This window comes from Panthera onca, chromosome B1, assembly GCF_046562875.1.
Source record: "Panthera onca isolate mPanOnc1 chromosome B1, mPanOnc1 haplotype 2, whole genome shotgun sequence".
Classification (NCBI taxonomy): Eukaryota; Metazoa; Chordata; class Mammalia; order Carnivora; family Felidae; genus Panthera; species Panthera onca.
In genome coordinates, this window is record NC_138342.1 from 145,069,374 (window position 1) to 145,087,260 (window position 17,887).

At 38.5% G+C, this 17,887-nt stretch overlaps 1 protein-coding gene across 3 annotated transcripts in view; it reads left to right on the top strand.

Annotated features, from left to right (window-relative positions):
- Positions 1–17,887, top strand: part of PALLD (palladin, cytoskeletal associated protein) — a 406,473-nt gene that overhangs the window by 21,711 nt on the left and 366,875 nt on the right. The window lies entirely within an intron of this gene.

Consider the following 17,887-nt stretch of genomic DNA (forward strand, 5'->3'; position numbering starts at 1 on the left):
CACTACAAAAATAAGCCATTCATTCATTTACTTTGAAAGTTTTGCTGTTATGAAGAGTGTTTTACCTAGATTATGTAAATATTAAACAGTAAATTTGACGTTGTGAAATTTGGACAAACAGTAAAGTAGATCTCATCCGCTAAAAATTGTAACGCTGGTACATTCTTATCAATATAGCATTTCACAAGCCGCAGACTTGGCCTCTTACCCTACATCCACTAGTACACGCTTAGCGAGAGTTGGTTTCTTGGGTTGACAGGGTATTGCTCACAAACATGAAGTAAGCATTAGCATTACTGACTAAAACGTGGTGTAATTAAAGGCAGGGAATTTTTTTCCAACCAATTTGTTCAACTAATTCTTCTTGAGTCACCCTTTACAGTAATTTTACAATATTGCTCTTAGAAACTGACAGCAGGGGGCAGTAAAAAACTTCTTAATGGGTTCCTTTCATTACGTGATCCTAAATTCTGCATTTATGTATATTTCCCACAAAGAATTTTCCTTATCATTTTGCCTATGATGGAAATGAAATCGTGTGATTCTTTTGGATTCTATTTGGGTTGTTTTTAACCTACTAATCTTGGGACAAATAATTCTGCAGGAGAAATACTTTCACAAGTCCTTCAAAACAGATCCACAGGTTTTCAAACTACATATGACTCCACTCACATTTGCCTTACCGAAACAAGCCCCTTTCAGACGTATTATCGTGGCAAGTAGACTTACCACACCCTGTCAAAAATGACAAAAAACAATCCATTTAACATTAAAGGATTAATTTAGGTGAGCAGACCATAATTACTATATTAAAGTTCATTGAACTATTTAATAATTTGGAGGATATCAAATTCATGCTTCTGTCTCCTTTTTGCTGGGGGTGGGGGGAGGCTGTGTGCAGGGGGAGCATTAATTTAGCTAGTAACCACAGGATTATTAACTAGTTTTCCCTTGTCATCTCCTGGTCTACCAAAGTCCATGCCCAATGCCCATTAGAGATTACAAATTATGCCCTTTTAGAGTAATTAAGTCCTTGATGAAATGCTCCATTGTTTAAAGTTAACTGGTCTTTTTTATATCCTTTTGGAGCTTTTGTTTGTTTTGTTCTGTATTTTGAGAGGGGAGTATACATGGGTGCTGGATTTTCTTAATTTCTGTTCCAAAGATCTTGGTACTCTCTTCCATGCATTTGTCAGTATACCAAATGCCTAGGAACATTGAGTTCCTTTTCCACATGAGACTTGAGGGTCTATAGAAATAACCTTCTTTGAAGGAAATTTCACATGAAGAAGAAAACCTGGGGCACCTGGGTGTCTCAGTCGGTTGGGTGTCTGACTTGATTTTGGCTCAGGTTGGGATCCCAGGGTCTGTAGGATTGATCCTTGCATTGGGCTTAAGATTCTCTCTTTCTCTCTCCATCTGACCCTCTGTCGCTCATTTTCTCTCTCTCTCTCTCTCTCCTTCTCTCTCTCTTTCTCTCTCTCTCAAATAAAAAATTTGTTTTTAAAAAAGAAGAAAACCTTAAATAAAATATTAATACGCTATACTGGGGCATTTTAGAACCTGGCTCAGACTCAGTCCAAGTGACTCTAAACCCAGAGACTGCACAGACCTATTGATTGGTCTAAGATCCCAGAAGCAGGTAACAGAACCCATAGAGAGTAAGGGGATGTCAGAGGAACCCAAAGCAAGCAATCAGCAAAGGCCTAACAGGCACTGACTGGTAAGCATGGAGACATTCAGCTGTCAAAAAGTCAGCAACCGTACGACAGGTGAGCGCAATGTGGAGCCATTGCCAATGGTAAGGTCCAGACGTACTTCAAAGGAATGCACCACAGGAAAATATGGCAGCAGGTATCAGGATCCAGACACAGGGACAGGAGCCCAGGTAGAAAATACTACCCTTCAAGAGTTTGGTTAAGGAAGAGGTGAGGCTGCTGCTCCAAAGAACAATAGGACAGTGCAGGAAATAGAGACTCAGGTATGATTAAATGAGGTAGGACTTTAGGGACTAAACTCATGCTGGGTTCAGAATCGGGAAACAAATTGTTACACTGACAAGACTGGGCTACTAAGCTGCTGGCCTGGAGCTTCTTAAATGTGGCCTAAATAGAAACCATTTGGTCTGGGAACCTGGACATAGTGAAACTTGCAGATGTAGATAAAGTGACCCCAACTAAAAAGGAGGCCTGGTGGAAACAGTAGGATTGAAGCCAGACCAGTCATTTCGAGGCTTTTCTACTTCACCCTCCCACAAATATAGCTGGCACAGATACCAGTTATAACCACAAAGAGGACTGAAAAAAATCTGTTTGCCTTCTTTATTCTTGCAAAGTTCCAACAAAACCTCAACAAAAGAGAAAAACTAATGGAAGAAAAGCTTATGTATAACTGAGGTCATATACAATTTAGATACTACTCAAATTACCCACAAATTATTCGTTAACAACTTGAATTACTACATTAAATAAAATTGAGTCAGAATTCATAAATTTTTGTGATTATGTCCCAGTGGTTCACATTTCTCATGTACTTCTTTACAATAGTATACAGACATCGCCTTGCCTATTCCCTCCTCTCTCCACTTTTGTGAGTTGGTGAAAAATTCATGAAGAATTTTAGCTCAAAAGTACCTCCAGTATTATTAAAATGAGACCTCATATTTTCACTTTATGTTTTTCAAAATATTTTATTATGGCAACCATATATTTCAAACCATTTACATATAAGGGAACTCAGAAAACTAGGAGATTATTTGCCTAGTAACAGAAAAATAGTTAATTAACCATAGAGACCAGACTCCTGTCTTCTGATTCCTAATCAGACACTGAGTGACTCATGAGAAGATTTAGCCACTGTCACTGCTGTTTTGCTTGTTATGTGTGATTACTGAAAAGCTCCAGAAAAGGACATGAGTGGGGCTACCATCTGGAATTCATATTCCAAATATCTTTAAAGAAAATGATACCCTGATAATTTTCACAATATGTTCTATGTTAAAAAAAAAAATAGCCATTCATGGTCATTCTGTTTATTTGCAGTAAGGTAATACTGCAAAGTAAGTCAATCAACATAAACCAAAAAATGTTAGGGTGTGGGGGGAAGTAGACATTCTCCATCAAATAACTACAAACAAAACGAATCATTCCCAGTTTATGAACAGTAGTAGTCCAAACCATCCTCATATTCAAATTGTATTGTGAGGTAACTGTGTACATACTCATAAGGGAGGAAAACACTTTTAAACATCGACTTATTGCAGTGAAAGTGAATCCAGGGGCGCCGGAGTGGCTCAATTGGTGAAGCGTTCGACTTCAGCTTAGGTCATGATTTCACGGTTTGTGGGTTCGAACCCCACAACGGGCTCTGTGCTGACAGCTCAGAGCCTAGAGCCTGCTTCGGATTCTGTGTCTCCCTCTCTTTTTGCCCCTCCCCCACTCGTTCTCTCTCTCTCTCTCTCTCTCTCTCCTAAAAGTGAATACACATTAAAAACATTTTCTAAAAAAAAAAAGTGAATCCAGCAGTTGTCCAAACATATCGAATATTCTCAGTACAATTACTCGTATCTCATAAGATGCCTATTCGTTCATCATTATTAGCTTAGTAAAGTTTCAATTAATATATGTAATTAAAACTAATTAAATTCTTTCTTTATAAAATCAAAACCCAGTACCTCCAATGCTTCCAATTAGTTTACATTAGTGAGACTTTGATCATCATCAAAAGCCAAAACAAGAGAATTAACCACATCAAATCTATGCAACGCTGTCTGTAGAAATTTCCATCTCCTCAAAAGAAATTAGAAATAGAAACAAACCACCGATTCACTTTTCTTCCTAAGGACATCAGTATATTCTGGTCATGGATTGCTTTGGCTTGGGAAAGCATGGCAACAGTACCACTAGCCAGTAGGTTATGAATATGCGGTGCTTATTAAGATCCAGATGGCTTAGTTCCAGGCGTATTGTTTGTTTTTGTTAAAGAATATTGTCACAATGTGACACCAGATAATACCATTAGATTATCAGTATGAAAAACTGACTATACAAGTGTTGTTACAGCAACGTGAAATGTAAATAGATACGCAAAATTTGGAGAACAATTTTGTGATACATGATAAAGTTGAAGATGTACATACCTGAAACTTCTATCTAATAACCGATTGCCTACTTGATATATCTGCTTGGATATCTAATAGGTTTATTAAATTTAATATATCCAAAACTGAACTTCTGGTTATTCTCCAAAAACCTTCTCTTTCTAAGTCTTCTCCATGTCAACAAGTGACAAACCTCTTTCCAGCTGTTCGAGGGAAAAACCTTAGAGTCATCCTTGGCTCCTCTCTTACTCGCATCTCACACCATCCAATGCATCCAGCAAATCCAGTTGGCTCAACCGTTGATATAGAATCTAGAATCAGACCACCTCACACCACCTGCACTAATCAGGCTGTCATCATTAGCTGGTCCAAGCCACCATCATCTTCCCCTAAGGTATTTGTATTACCTCTTTGATCTGTCTGCTTGTTTCCATCCTTACTCATTACAGTCTATACAGCACCTAGCATGACTCTTTTTAATAAAACTATGATCAATAACGTAAAGCTTTCCAGTGCCTTCTCATCTCACCCAGAGTAAAATCTGTAGGCCTTATAAACGTTAATAATTAGGCACCATCTCTCTGATTTCATCACCTGCTATACTCCTGTTCAGTCAACTCCAGACGCAATGGTGTCCCTACTGTATTCCAATATGCCAGGATGTTCCTGTCTCAGGCCTGTCTCGGGCCTGTGCACATTCTGTTTCCTCTCTGTTCCCTCTATGAAGTTCTCTTCCCTCAGATATATGCAGGATTCGATACTTCATCTCCTTCATATCTCTCCTTAAATTCACCTTCAGAGTATGGCCTTCCATGATTACTCGATGTAAAAGAACAGATCCTGCCCACCTTATTCTCTATTCTGCTCTCTTGTTTTGTTTTTCTCCATAGACCTCATCTGATACACTCTGCATTTTACTTGTTTTTGTCATTGTCCATTTCCCTGAGTAAAATATAAGACCCTTGAATACAGGGACTGCCATCTGATTCTTGTTATTATATCCCTAGGGCCTAGAATGGTGCCTGGCACATAACAGGTGTTCAATAAATATGTATTGAATAAATGAATTTCACTCCTAGCTATGTATCCGAAAAGAACTTTTGCTCATGTGTATAAGGATACATATATAAGAATGTCCATACCAGCATTGTTTGTTTCAAAATACTGGAAATAACCTAAATATTCATGAAAAAGAAAACAGACACCTCTTTGACACAGTGATTTTATTGCCTTCACATATATATCCAGAAGTGGGATTGCTGGATCATATGGTAGTTATTTTTTTAATTCTTTGAAGAATCTCTATACCATTTTACATGGTGACTATAACTTACATTCCCACCAACGGTATACAAGTTCCCCTTTCTTCACATCCTTACCAGTGCTTATTGTCTCTTGTCTTCTTGATAGTAGCCATTTTAAAACAAGCTCTGTGTCCATTGCTATATGAATAAGGAAAACGTGGCACATATATACTAGGGAATATTATTCAACCATAAAAAGGAAGGAAATCCTGCCATTCACAACAACATGGATGGACCTTGAGGGCATTACCCTAAGTGAAATAAACCAGAGGAAGACAAATACCATATGATCTCATTTACACATTGAATCTTAAAAAAAGGCAGACTTGCAGAAACAGGGAGTTAAAATGCTGGTTTCCAAGGGCTGGGGGACGGTGGTAATGGGGAGATGTTGGTCAAAGAATACAAACTTCCAGTTAAAAGATAAATAAGTTCTGGGGATCTAACGTATATCACAGTACAGTGAACAGTACTGTATTGTATACTTAAAAATTTCTAAAAGACTAGATCTTAAACACTCTTACCACACGCATAAAAAAGAACTTGTAGGGGCGCCTGGGTGGCTCAGTCGGTTAAGCGTCCGACTTCGGCTCGGGTCATGATCTCACGGTCCATGAGTTCGGGCCCCGCGTTGGGCTCTGTGCTGACAGCTCAGAGCCTGGAGCCTGTTTCAGATTCTGTGTCTCCCTCTCTCTCTGCCCCTCCCCTGTTCATGCTCTGTCTCTCTCTGTCTGAAAAATAAATAAACGTTAAAAAAAAAAATTAAAAAAAAAAAAGAACTTGTAATCATGTGAGATGACGGATATGTTAACTAATCTTATTGTGGTAATCATTTCACAATATATAGATGTATCAGATCATCACAGTGCACACTTTAGACTTACACAGCGTTATATGTCAATTGTGTCTCAATCAAGTTAGAAAAAAGATAAGAAAATGGCTAAGTTGTGATATATATTCACACAGTGAATGAACTAGTTTCATGAGTCAGTAGGTGTGAAACTCACAAATATAATAGCAATCTAAAAAAAAAAAAAAGCTGCCAAAAAATGGATACAGATTACATGAATAAATTCATCCATATGAAGTTAAATTTGCAAAACAGTACTATTCCAGGCCTGGGGATATGATAAGAGTATAGAGAAATGCATGGGAATAACAAATACTAAATCCAGATAGCAATAATAGTAGAGATAAAGAGGAACGTGATTAGTAAGGGGTGTGTAGAGGGCATCAACTGTGTTTGCAACGTTTCATAGCTTAAGATGGGTAGTAGAGACACAGATGTAAATTGTGCTAATTTTATACTCAATGTGTATCATGTTTGGTAAATGGGAGCAAGCAAAATGGAGTAGAATCCAAAGGAAACAACACCACTTAATTTTATAGTTTCCTGTTTTTCTTTTTCTTCTATCATTTCCCTTTATTTATTTCTAAATCTTTTAATTTTTTTTTTTTTCTGTACATTTGCATTGACTCGAAAAACTAAGTCTTTTATATTTTACAGAGGACAACGTTTCCTAGGACATCAAATTACTATTGAACTAGAAACCAAAAGAGATTAAACAACAGAATACCACCTTTAATTTCACTGAGATGAAGAAAACCTTATCTCCGATTTCTCCTCACAGGTGATTTCTGTGAGTTAATAAATTAAGGCACCATGACCTATCATGCTATTTTGTCCTCTTGCCTATCGTTTGCATTCTTTCTCAGCCCCTATCTCCATCCCAATATCTACCCACTTGTAATTCCCACTTGAAAAATGAGCTATACCTCTATGATGCTTTAACTGCCAAAAAACCATCATTAATGCGAATATAGAATCTGCTTCTATAGATCAGTGAGTGAAATAGGATAACTCAGTATCACTGAACCCAGGAAATATTGCCTGTTTTGTGGAATTGTTGTTTACTGATTTGAACATTACAGAGTAACAGCAACTACCTTATTACCTGTTCTTGGTCAACCCATGACGCCATGATGCTGTGATACTCCAATTCCACTGCACATAATGCTGCTCATAGGGATATCTCAAGAAAAAATCAAGAAGCAAGCTTGATATTCACAGCAAGTGTGAAATGTTATTACGGTTATAAATTTGAATTGGTTATAACAGTATTGATATATAGCATGAGGTAGCAGTAGCCAAATCAGACAGCAGCATCTGTTCTAAGAATTGATTCCATCATTTCAAGTTAACATCTCAATGGCCAAGTTTCTGGATTTTATAAGAAAAGCAGTCAACAAACAAACATCAACATAAATTCTCGGAGGAAATAAGGGGAGTCACAGAGAATCCCTTTAGAATTAAAAATAATGCTTGTGCATTTAAAAAAAATGCTATGGAACAAAGAGCAGAAGTTTAGAGGCTGACAATACAGATTCTGAAGCAAGAGTGTGAATCTTGCCTCTATCACATATCAGTCCAGTCACCTTGGCAAGTTATTTAACCTTTCTATGCCTCAGTTTCCTTGTTGGCAAAATGAGAATAATAAAAGTACCTACCTCTAGTGTTATGATGAGTGTTAAGTCAATTAACACAAGGAAAGAGTTTAGAACTCTGCCTGCACATAGTAATAGCTTAATAAATACTAAGGTATTGTTATAAAGTAATTATTATTACAAAGTGTTCACCTTTATTGTTTATTGTCTTTGATTTGCTATAAGCTCCCTACACTCTGCCTTCTCAAAAATCTTTGAATCTATTTCCTTTCTTCAAAATCTTCATGCTACAATTCTCTCTTGTACTGCTAAGTATTCCCAGTGGTACAGGGTTTATAGACAAGGAACACTTCAACTTTATAGACTAACCATAATTTGTAAGGAATACAATATGTCTTGAAAGGTGTTTCTGATCCTGTTTGGACCATGAACCTTAGATTTGTATCTCAAGGTCAGAATCAATACCCAGGCTGCCTTGGGGTGTTGGGATATTGTGCCCTGGTCTCTGGCTATTGTCATTTTCTAGTAACTTTTACCTCACTTGGCCTTCTGTTCCTTCACAGCCTCAAAGGATGGGATCAAAGCCAAAGATAAGTCATTTCTTTCCATCTCTACCCCTCCCTCCTACAACTAATTATCTCCCCATCCTCTCTTCCTAAATTTTGAAGCTGTGAAGGTCAGCCTTCTTGTGGACTACCGACAACTTGGAAAGCCTTCTAAAAATCAAGTCTCTGACTATTGTTTTCTTGCTGCATTTAAATTGTTTAGCCATTTTCCTGAGTTAACTTCATGGTTCCTTGTTAAATATTTGCCAAAGCCAATTGAAAGTGGTTCCCCAACACTAACCACTCCCTGTTTTTGTATTCCAATAATTTCAGCAGGAAGAAAACTCTAAAAATAATTTGAGTAACAAATGCAGGCTTTTCCCCCAGCTAGATATATTGGCTTTGGTTTCGTATTTTCTTCCTGCTAAGTATTATACCATACAGCAAAGCTCTCAAAAGGAAAAGAATGTGCTTTTTGGAAGTTTAATTTACTATTATGCAAAATCCTGTGAAACAGTTGTTTTGAAAGAATTTGACTGAAGTTTGGGATGGATACTTTCAGTCAAAACTGCTCAACACCTCAAGTCTTTTCTGTAGAGTTGCTTAAAGTACTTCTGGACTGTTTCTTCATTTTGCCTTAGGGCAGTGCCGCCTCACGGACCACTGAACCTGTTTAGGCGTAATTACAGCAATTCAAGCACTCCACTTCCATGATGCATTCTTTTGACGGTTAGAAGGAGTTACTTTATAAGTATAAGTGTAGCAAATACAATTATAAGTCTGAAACTTGATGCAGCTGAATCTGCTGACCAAAATGCAAAATTTTTCTACCAGCTGGCATGTTCAAATGATGTGTAGCAACAGAAAGGATTCTCTCCTATGCAGTTTTAATGTTTTCGAGCCAAGAAATAGGGCCATATTTAATATCTGCTGGAACAGGAGTAAACTGCTAGTCACCTGAGCACTGATAGAGAAAAGCATTTCCCGGCAATCAAAAGCCTTTCCTGGTAAAAAATTAAAAATAAAAGAGAGAGAGAGAGAGAGAGAGAGAGAGAAAGGAAGGAGGGAAGGAAGGAAGGAAGGAAGGAAGGAAGGAAGGAAGAAAGGAAGGAAGAAAAATTATTAATTCCGAGTGGAAACATTGTTCTCTTGATTATGAGTTCTAACAGTGAAGTCTGATTCTGTATAATAGCATATGGGAAATCAGGCCATAAAACAAGTTTCTAATCAATGGTTATATGGTCCACATGTGGGCCAGATAACCTAAATAAAAATACCCTACCGAATAGGATTTCTTTTTCCCTAACGTGAAGTTTTAGCCTTAGTTGCTGGAACTGGAAAAGTATTTTCTAAGGGAAGAATAGAAGGTAAGTCTGGTTAAAAGGATTTCCAAGTATTGAAGGAGAATCTTTGAAGAAGAAGGAGAAGAAGGAGGAGGAGTGTGGGGAGAGTGGGGGAGGAAGATAAAGGTGAAAAGGAGAAGAAATAAGTTAGGAAGGGAGGGAGAGAAAGAAAATTTTCATTTGAAGTTAATTGGTTCTTTCTTTAAAAGCCAGGGAGATCTTCAAAATCATTTTTACTTCACATTCTATACCTAAGTTTACAAATACTTGCATCTTAATGAAAGAAGATGTTAATTGAAACCTTGAAAGATGGTTTATACACAGTGTAGTTCAATGAGTTAAACACAGGGCTTTTTCCATACACTTCTACACATAAGTTGATAAACATTTATATATTAAGGAAACAAGATATTACTTGAAAGATCTATTATACGGGGGCCCCTGAGTGGCTCCGTCAGTTGGTTGAGCATCTGACTTTGGCTCAGGTCACGACCTCACGGTTCATGAGTTCAAGCCCTGCATCAGGCTTGCTGCTGTCAGCACAGAGCCTGCTTCAGATCCTCTGTCCTCGTCTCTCTGCCCCTCCCCGACTTGAGCTCTCTCAAAAATAAATAAACATTAAAAAAAACAAGACTCGGGGCGCCTAGGTGGCTCCGTCGGTTAAGCGTTTCCACCTCAGCTCAGGTCATGATTGCACAGTTCTTGAGTTCAGGCCCTGCATCAGGCTCTGTACTGAGCGTGGATTCTGCTTGGGATTCTGTGTCTCCCTCTCTCTCTCTCTGCCCCTCCCCCGCTCGTGCTCTGTCTCTCACTCTCAAAAATGAATAAACATTAAAAACATTTTTTTAATAAAATAAAATTACAAATTAAAAAAAAAGACTTGTTATACACATTGTAGTAAAAAAATCATTTTTACCATCACCGAAGTTATCACAGACCAATTTCATTAGCAGAGAACACTTCAGTTGTGCTTATGCATAGGGAAGGCAATAGATACATAGTTGATGAAGGCTAAGGAGATAGGTAGAAAATATTTGTTTCAGTTTTGGATTTTGAGCCACCACAGACAGAGATTAAGAATTTTCTACATCATTATATGAAGTTGGTTATGATGAAGCAACTATCATGGACCAGTAAGCTTTCTGGACTAATAATACTGAAAAGGTATAATTCACCAATAGGAGGATTTGGTCAAGGCCAAGGACTTAGCTAGGCCTTGTCACTCCTGTTTACAGGCTTTGTCATCCCCTCACAAGGAGCCTTTGGAAGTTAACACCAGAAACTTACTATAGCATTCAACCACATCATACATGTCTATGAAGTCATCACTAAACCACTAAACTGTAGGAAGCTTATGCTAGAATGTCATTTCCATTATTCTTAAACCCTTTGCTTATCGTTCTAAAGTCACAAGTTAAAAGAATTCCTCTTTCTTTTTCTTAGAGAACTACTGAAATCGAGACCTTATGAATGTTGTTGTCATTCTCCTAATAATAATAATGGAAAAAATGATATTAATAACTGACTTTCTTGAGAACTTAGCACATGCCAGACATTCTTCCCACATATAAACTCACTATTCCTACAAGGTAGATGCTACCATATTTCTTGGGTTCTAAGACATATATTTTGTCACATTTTAGCATCTCCATAATTAGAATGCCTCTTGCAGTGGAGAGCATTTTACAGTCATTATCTGACCATAGTTGTGATATGGTTGTGATTACCTGTGCATATACAAATTTGGTCAGAACTGTTTATTTTTTTCACTTTAATTGAGTTGTTTGCCTTTTGGTATTACATACTGTTTTTTTCCTTTCTTAATAGATAATGATGTCTTATAATGAATGGTATATTAGTTTCACTAAGCTATAATATTATCTCCATTTTAAAAACAAGAAATAGGGGTGCCTGGGTGGCTCAGTCGGTGAACATTCAACTCTTGATTTTTGCTCAGGTCATGATCTGATGGTTCCTGGGATTGAACCATGATCTCAGAATTTGTGGGATCGAAACTGCTTCAGACTCTGCCCTGTCAGCATGGAATTCTCTCTCTCCCTCTCTCTCTACCCCTTCCCTGCTAGTGCATGCATGCATGTGTTCGTGTGAAATCTCCCCCTTTCTCTCAAAATAAGTAAATATTTAAAAAAATAAAAATAAAAACAAGACGGGCACCTGAGTGGCTCAGTTGGTAAACATCTGACTTTGGCTCAGGTCATGATCTCAGGGTCTGAGAGTTCAAGTCCCACATCGGTGAGCTCCAGCCCTCATTGGTTGAACATAAGCCCTGCTTCGGGTGAGTTTGTGCTCCATTTCGGGTGAGCTTGAGCCCCACTTGGGGTAAGCACGAACCCCGTATCGGGTGAGCCCTGCTTCTCTCTCTCTCTCTCTCTCCTCTCCTTCTCTCTCTCTCTCTTCTTCTCTCTGTCTCTCCTTCTCTCCTTCTCTCTCTCTTTTTTATTTTCTTTCTCTCTGCCCCTCCTGAGATTCTCTCTCTCTGTCTGACCCTTGCCCACCTGCACTCCCCTCTCTCTCTCAAAATAAATAATTAAATACATAAATACATAAATAAAATAAAAACAAGAAACAAAGGATGAATAGCTTACAAAAATCATCCAACTTCCCAGAGTCTTTACTTTTCAACCATTATTACTCTAGTGTCCATAAAATCAGAGGGACACACAGCCTTGCTTACAGAATCGTGCCCCAATAAAGTTCAGGTGAACCCCAGCATGCCACTAGAAACACCTACTACGGTAGCCATTATCTCTTGAAAAGCGAAATGTCCATGAATTGCTTCCTTCCATTGCTCCAGACAAAAAACTTGGAAAAGAAAAGAGCCATGACCAATGATTTCCTGGTCCTCGGGACAAAACCTTACATCACATACACTTCTAGCCCCTCTGTATTGTCAATATGAGGGAGTCTCGGCATCTTTATTAACAGGAGCAATCTCCATTGCTGCAGCTTGTGAAAACATGGGTTGTAACTTCCACTTTCAGAGCCAGTTAGCTGGGTCTCTCTCTTTCTCTCATAAACAGAGCAGTAATCCCAAACAGAACATAACAGACATGATTTGTAATCCAGTGTGGTACTGTTTAATTCTTGTGCGTAGTGGCCAGCATTTTAATTAAGAATGTGTTGGCATATGTTGGCCAGACTCCTGATACATGGAATCATTCTGTGCTCCAAGAACAAGGACAAATTATCACTGCCTGAAATAAGGAACGGGCCCCAACAACACCAACAACGTGTTAGTTCAACTGATTTCTGATAGACATCTTCAACAAAAGGCCATTGTAAAATACAATACAATAGGGTTTGGGGTTTTGTTTTGTTTTGTTTTGTTTACAGAATACACAGTTTTAACTTTGAACAGGCAGCTATTAAAAGGGAAGTATCAGTATGGAAGAAATCAAACTGACATTTGGACAGTATGTAGGATGAGTGCTGTTACAGCGTTGAAAATCAATGCACACATCAAAATGGCAGATAATCCTCAGCTCACCAGAGAATTCATGAGGGGCCACGTGGGGTGGTGATTACAGAGGGGTGGGCATTATGTGCGTAATCAGGAGAGCTCTCTAGAAAAGCACCCTCCTACCTCAGGGTTGAGTCAGTTTCGTTTACAGGAAACACATGTACACAGTCAGTTCTACAAATATCTTGACCCATTCATTTCTATCCTAGGTCCTAATAGTTGAGAAAAAAAATTTTAATTGGAGGGACTGGGACGTATGTTTTAAGTACCCATTTGTTTAACTATTGATTAATGGAACATGCCAATGTGCTACCTCAAACTAGAGAGGCCATCACTCTTTGTTAAATAGCAGATAGTTCACAGAAAAACAACAAATAAAATCACTCTCATATGAGAGAATTGTTGTGTTTTGATTGTATTTTTTTTTTCAATTCCTAACAGGCCAATGCAGGTAGAATGATGAATCCATTATAACGAGGTGTGCCTATCCTACTCCAAATCAAAGTAATTTTACTACCACTGTATAATAGATAATGTATACCTGTAGCCTACATTGCCAATTAAAATGTTTTGTACTTACCTAGTCTCTTTCATCTGTAAATCTTAAAATCTTAACATTTATTCATCTAGGATACTATGTAACATGGCTTTAGCTCTCTGGAATTTAAAGGTGTGCCTTCTAACAAGAGCTAGAAGCAGCTCATTGCCTTCCAGCAGAGTTCAGCTTCCCACACATACCTCAAGAGCTCACAAAGCCGTATTTTCCTCAGAACACAAGACTAGTGCCGATTCAGAATGCACTATGTGGTCTCAGCAGTTTCTTGACCCCATGGGGTCTTCCTCAAGGCCTCAACTGCCCACATGTATTTCTTCTCTTCTTTTGATGGTTTTCAGGCTTTCGGATTTTGACAAATCAGAAAAAGATCAAACCCAGCCGAGAACCTGTCTTTCATTACAGTTTGCTCTAGTTGAAATGTTAAATTTTCTCACTTGCATGGAATTAAAGTAAATTATGATCCAAACTGAAAGATGAGTTGGGTTCATCTTCTCTCTCACTCACATCCACATTGCAAATAACTTCTTTTTCACATTGCCTCACCTAATGTATCTTTTGCCCTCTTGCTGCACTTTCGTCTAGCAGGACTGCTCATCCCTTGGGTGGATTTCTAGAATCCCAACTTAGTTTGCCTTTCAGCATTCACATAAAATGCCATACCTGCACTAATCTCTTCTACTTAATGTCCACGGGATGATGGGTGATGACTGTCAGAAATTACCTGAGGCTGTTGGCATGTAGTGTTTTCTCAAAACCTCACCTGCATGGCTATGTTTGGTCAACCAAACCCAGTAAGCAGATCTTAGACTATCAAAGCAGTCAGCAAGCTTGAGGTCGGGGGTTAAAAAATTATAGACAAACGAAGGCTCAACAAAGAGAACTGGAGAAAGAAAAAAGGTTGAAGGATTTGAAGCAGATGACATCCGACACTGTTCCAAGAAGGCTGAGTGCTAGAGACCATCAAGACAGCCATATATAAAACATTTCCAGATCAAACCACCAGGAGAAACAAATTAATAAACAAGAGTCCCCTGCTTTGCTGACCAGTTGTGGCATTTGTCTCAGCTGTTTGTGAACCAATAGTTGTTTGCTCACCACAACATTTATGTGACAGCAATCCTGAAGTGACATGAGTCATTGCTGAAAAGAGTAATGCTCACAGATTGCTTCCTTATGACTTGGAATATTATGTATGGAAGGAAATGAAGACAATACCTCCTTTGGGCTCCCTATGTCTTCTTAATGGATCAGAAAAGAAATTTGAAAATATTCCTTTAGTCCAAGCTGCCACAAAATTGTATTAAGGTTATGAAAATACGAGTATTTAAATATGAGGATCTATCAGTCTGCTCTTGTCACTTTGTCCCCCAGGATCCTCTGACTGGTATCTTTCTGAGGCCCGATAGATTTCTCTTTCCGCTCTCCTCCATCCCACTCTTGCCCTCAGAAGCTGACCTGTGGAATTCAACAGATTCCTTCAGGCTCTGTTTGGGTTCAGCCCCGGGGAGCCATGACAGGTCGTGGGAGTTCAAGGGACTTGGTTCCCTCACTTCTTCCCTGTGGGTTTATGCCAACTTTCCCCATCAAAAGAAGGTCTTTACTCAGAATGATGCTCTCTTCTGTGTTCAGGAATCTGCAGCCTCCCTTTTACTTCTAATTCTGCAGGCTCAAGAATGGTAACATGGCTTTATAGCCCCAGGGCGGTACATTATCCCTTGTGGTTTCCTTGTACCTTGACAACACCTTTGGATCCAGTCCTTTCCTGAAGCCTGCCTTGAGTCATCTGGGATTTAGTTTATCCTCTCTTCCTAGTTGGCACCTGATAACTTCAACTAATAACTTCATCTTCTGATTTTTCCCACACCTTTGAGATAAGATGACCCATAATCCTTAAAATCTAGATAAGGGATCATGACCAATTCCTGAAATGCTTTACCCTGAAATTGCTAAGGTAAATTCTAGATTACTCACCGGCAAATTATCTGGCTTGGAAATTATTTTTCCAACCCTATCCTCCCTTTTACTCCTCATTGTTTGCTTTAAGGATTTTTAAGTAAGCCAATTCCAATTCTGTAAATTTGATAAAGGATGTGAAGGTGCAAAAACACATTTTATGTCATCGGTGGAATTTCCTTATGCATTCTCTGTCAATGAGAACAATAATGACTTAAACTTAATAGGGCGTTCCATATGCTTGGCATTTTTCTAGGGATTTTATATCCATTCTCTCATCCAATCCTTCCAAGAGCTCTAAAGAGTGGGCTCTCTTATTATCGTACTACCATTTTACATTTGAGGAAACTGAAGCTCAAGGAGATAAGTAAATTACCCAAGGACATAGACCTGGTTAGTGGTGTCTCTGGGATTACTAACTGCAAAAGTTGGCTATTTGGCAGACTTCCTAACTGTTCATGGCTTACGTATTTGAAGCGGTGTTTTATGTATTTAATGGTGCATAACAAACCACTCCAAAACTTAGTGACTTAAAACAACAACCTACTATTTTCTTCTACTCACTAGTCTATCTGAAGAGCGGCTACCACAGGTGTATTCTCAGGCCTTTTTGTGTGTGTTCTCCTGGACTGAGTGAACTCTAAGGAGAGTACAGAACACAGGATGCTGTGGGGGGAAGGGTGAGGAGGGTGGTAGGTACAACAGGGTTACAGTCTGAATTAGGGGTTAAAATAGAGGCGGGAAGGAGAATCCAGATTGATGGTAAGGAAGAAATGCCTAGCATAAGAATCAGGAGTGCCTTTAAGAACTGTGCTCTGCCCTTCGAGCCCAGACTCCCTTCTTCAGTCATGTAGCCTGCAGCATGGTGTAAACACAGTGTGAGAGCCAGAGGAAGAAAGAGAGCAGAGCATCACACAGTTAAAAAGGCCATGACCTCCTCAAACTCTCACGGAACTCATTACCAAGGTGCACACAGAAATGCCAGAGCTGGTTTTCTCCTCCAAAAAATTAGACTGGTAAATTGCTCTGTTGAAGTTGTATCTGCTTTATTAAAACTTGAGAATGATCACTTAATATAACAAAATTTTTGAGGCATTTTCAAAAATTATCTAAGATCCATCTCAACCACAGTTTCTCTGGGGGAAGCTCTCAGGGGACAGCAGAAGATACAAAATCGAATAAGAGAGGTACAATTTTATTTTATTATTTTATTTTATTTTATTTTATTTTTTATCAGTAAATCATTTTTTCTTTTTTCTTTTCTCTTTTTTAATTTTATTTTTTATTTTTTTCTGATTAGACCTATTTATTTTATTTTATTTACTTTATTTTAATTTAATTTTTTTTAACTTATATCCAAATTAGTTAGCATATAGTACAACAATGATTTCAGGAGAGAATTCCTTAGTGCCCCTTACCCATTTAGCCTATCCCCTCTCCCACAACCCCTCCAGTAAGCCTCCATTTGTTCTCCATATTTATGAGTCTCTTCTGTTTTGTCCCCCTCCCTGTTTTTATGTTATTTTTGTTTCCCTTCCCTTATATTCATCTGTTTTGTCTCTTAAAGTCCTCATATGAGTCAAGTCATATGATTTTGGTCTTTCTCTGACTGACTAATTTCACTTAGCATAATACTCTCCAGCTCCATCCACGTAGTTGCAAATGGCAACATTTCATTCTTTTTGATTGCCGAGTAATACTCCATTGTATATATAGACCACATCTTCTTTATCCATTCATCCATCGATGGACATGTGGGCTCTTTCTATATGTTGGCTATTGTTGATAGTGCTGCTATAAACACTGGGGTACTATTTCACTGGGCTTATTTCACTTAGCAGAACACTCTCCAGTTCCATCCACGTTGCTACAAAGGGCCATATTTCATGCTTTCTCTTTGCCACGTAGTACACCATTGTGTATATAAACCACAATTTCTTTATCCATTCATCAGTTGATGGACATTTAGGCTCTTTCCATACTTTGGCTATTGTTGATAGTGCTGCTATAAACATGGGGGTGCATGTGTCCCTAAGAAACAGCACACCTGTATCCCTTGGATAAATGCCTAGTAGTGCAATTGCTGGGTCGTAGGGTAGTTCTATTTTTAGTGTTTTGAGGAACCTCCATACTGTTTTCCAGAGTGGCTGCACCAGCTTGC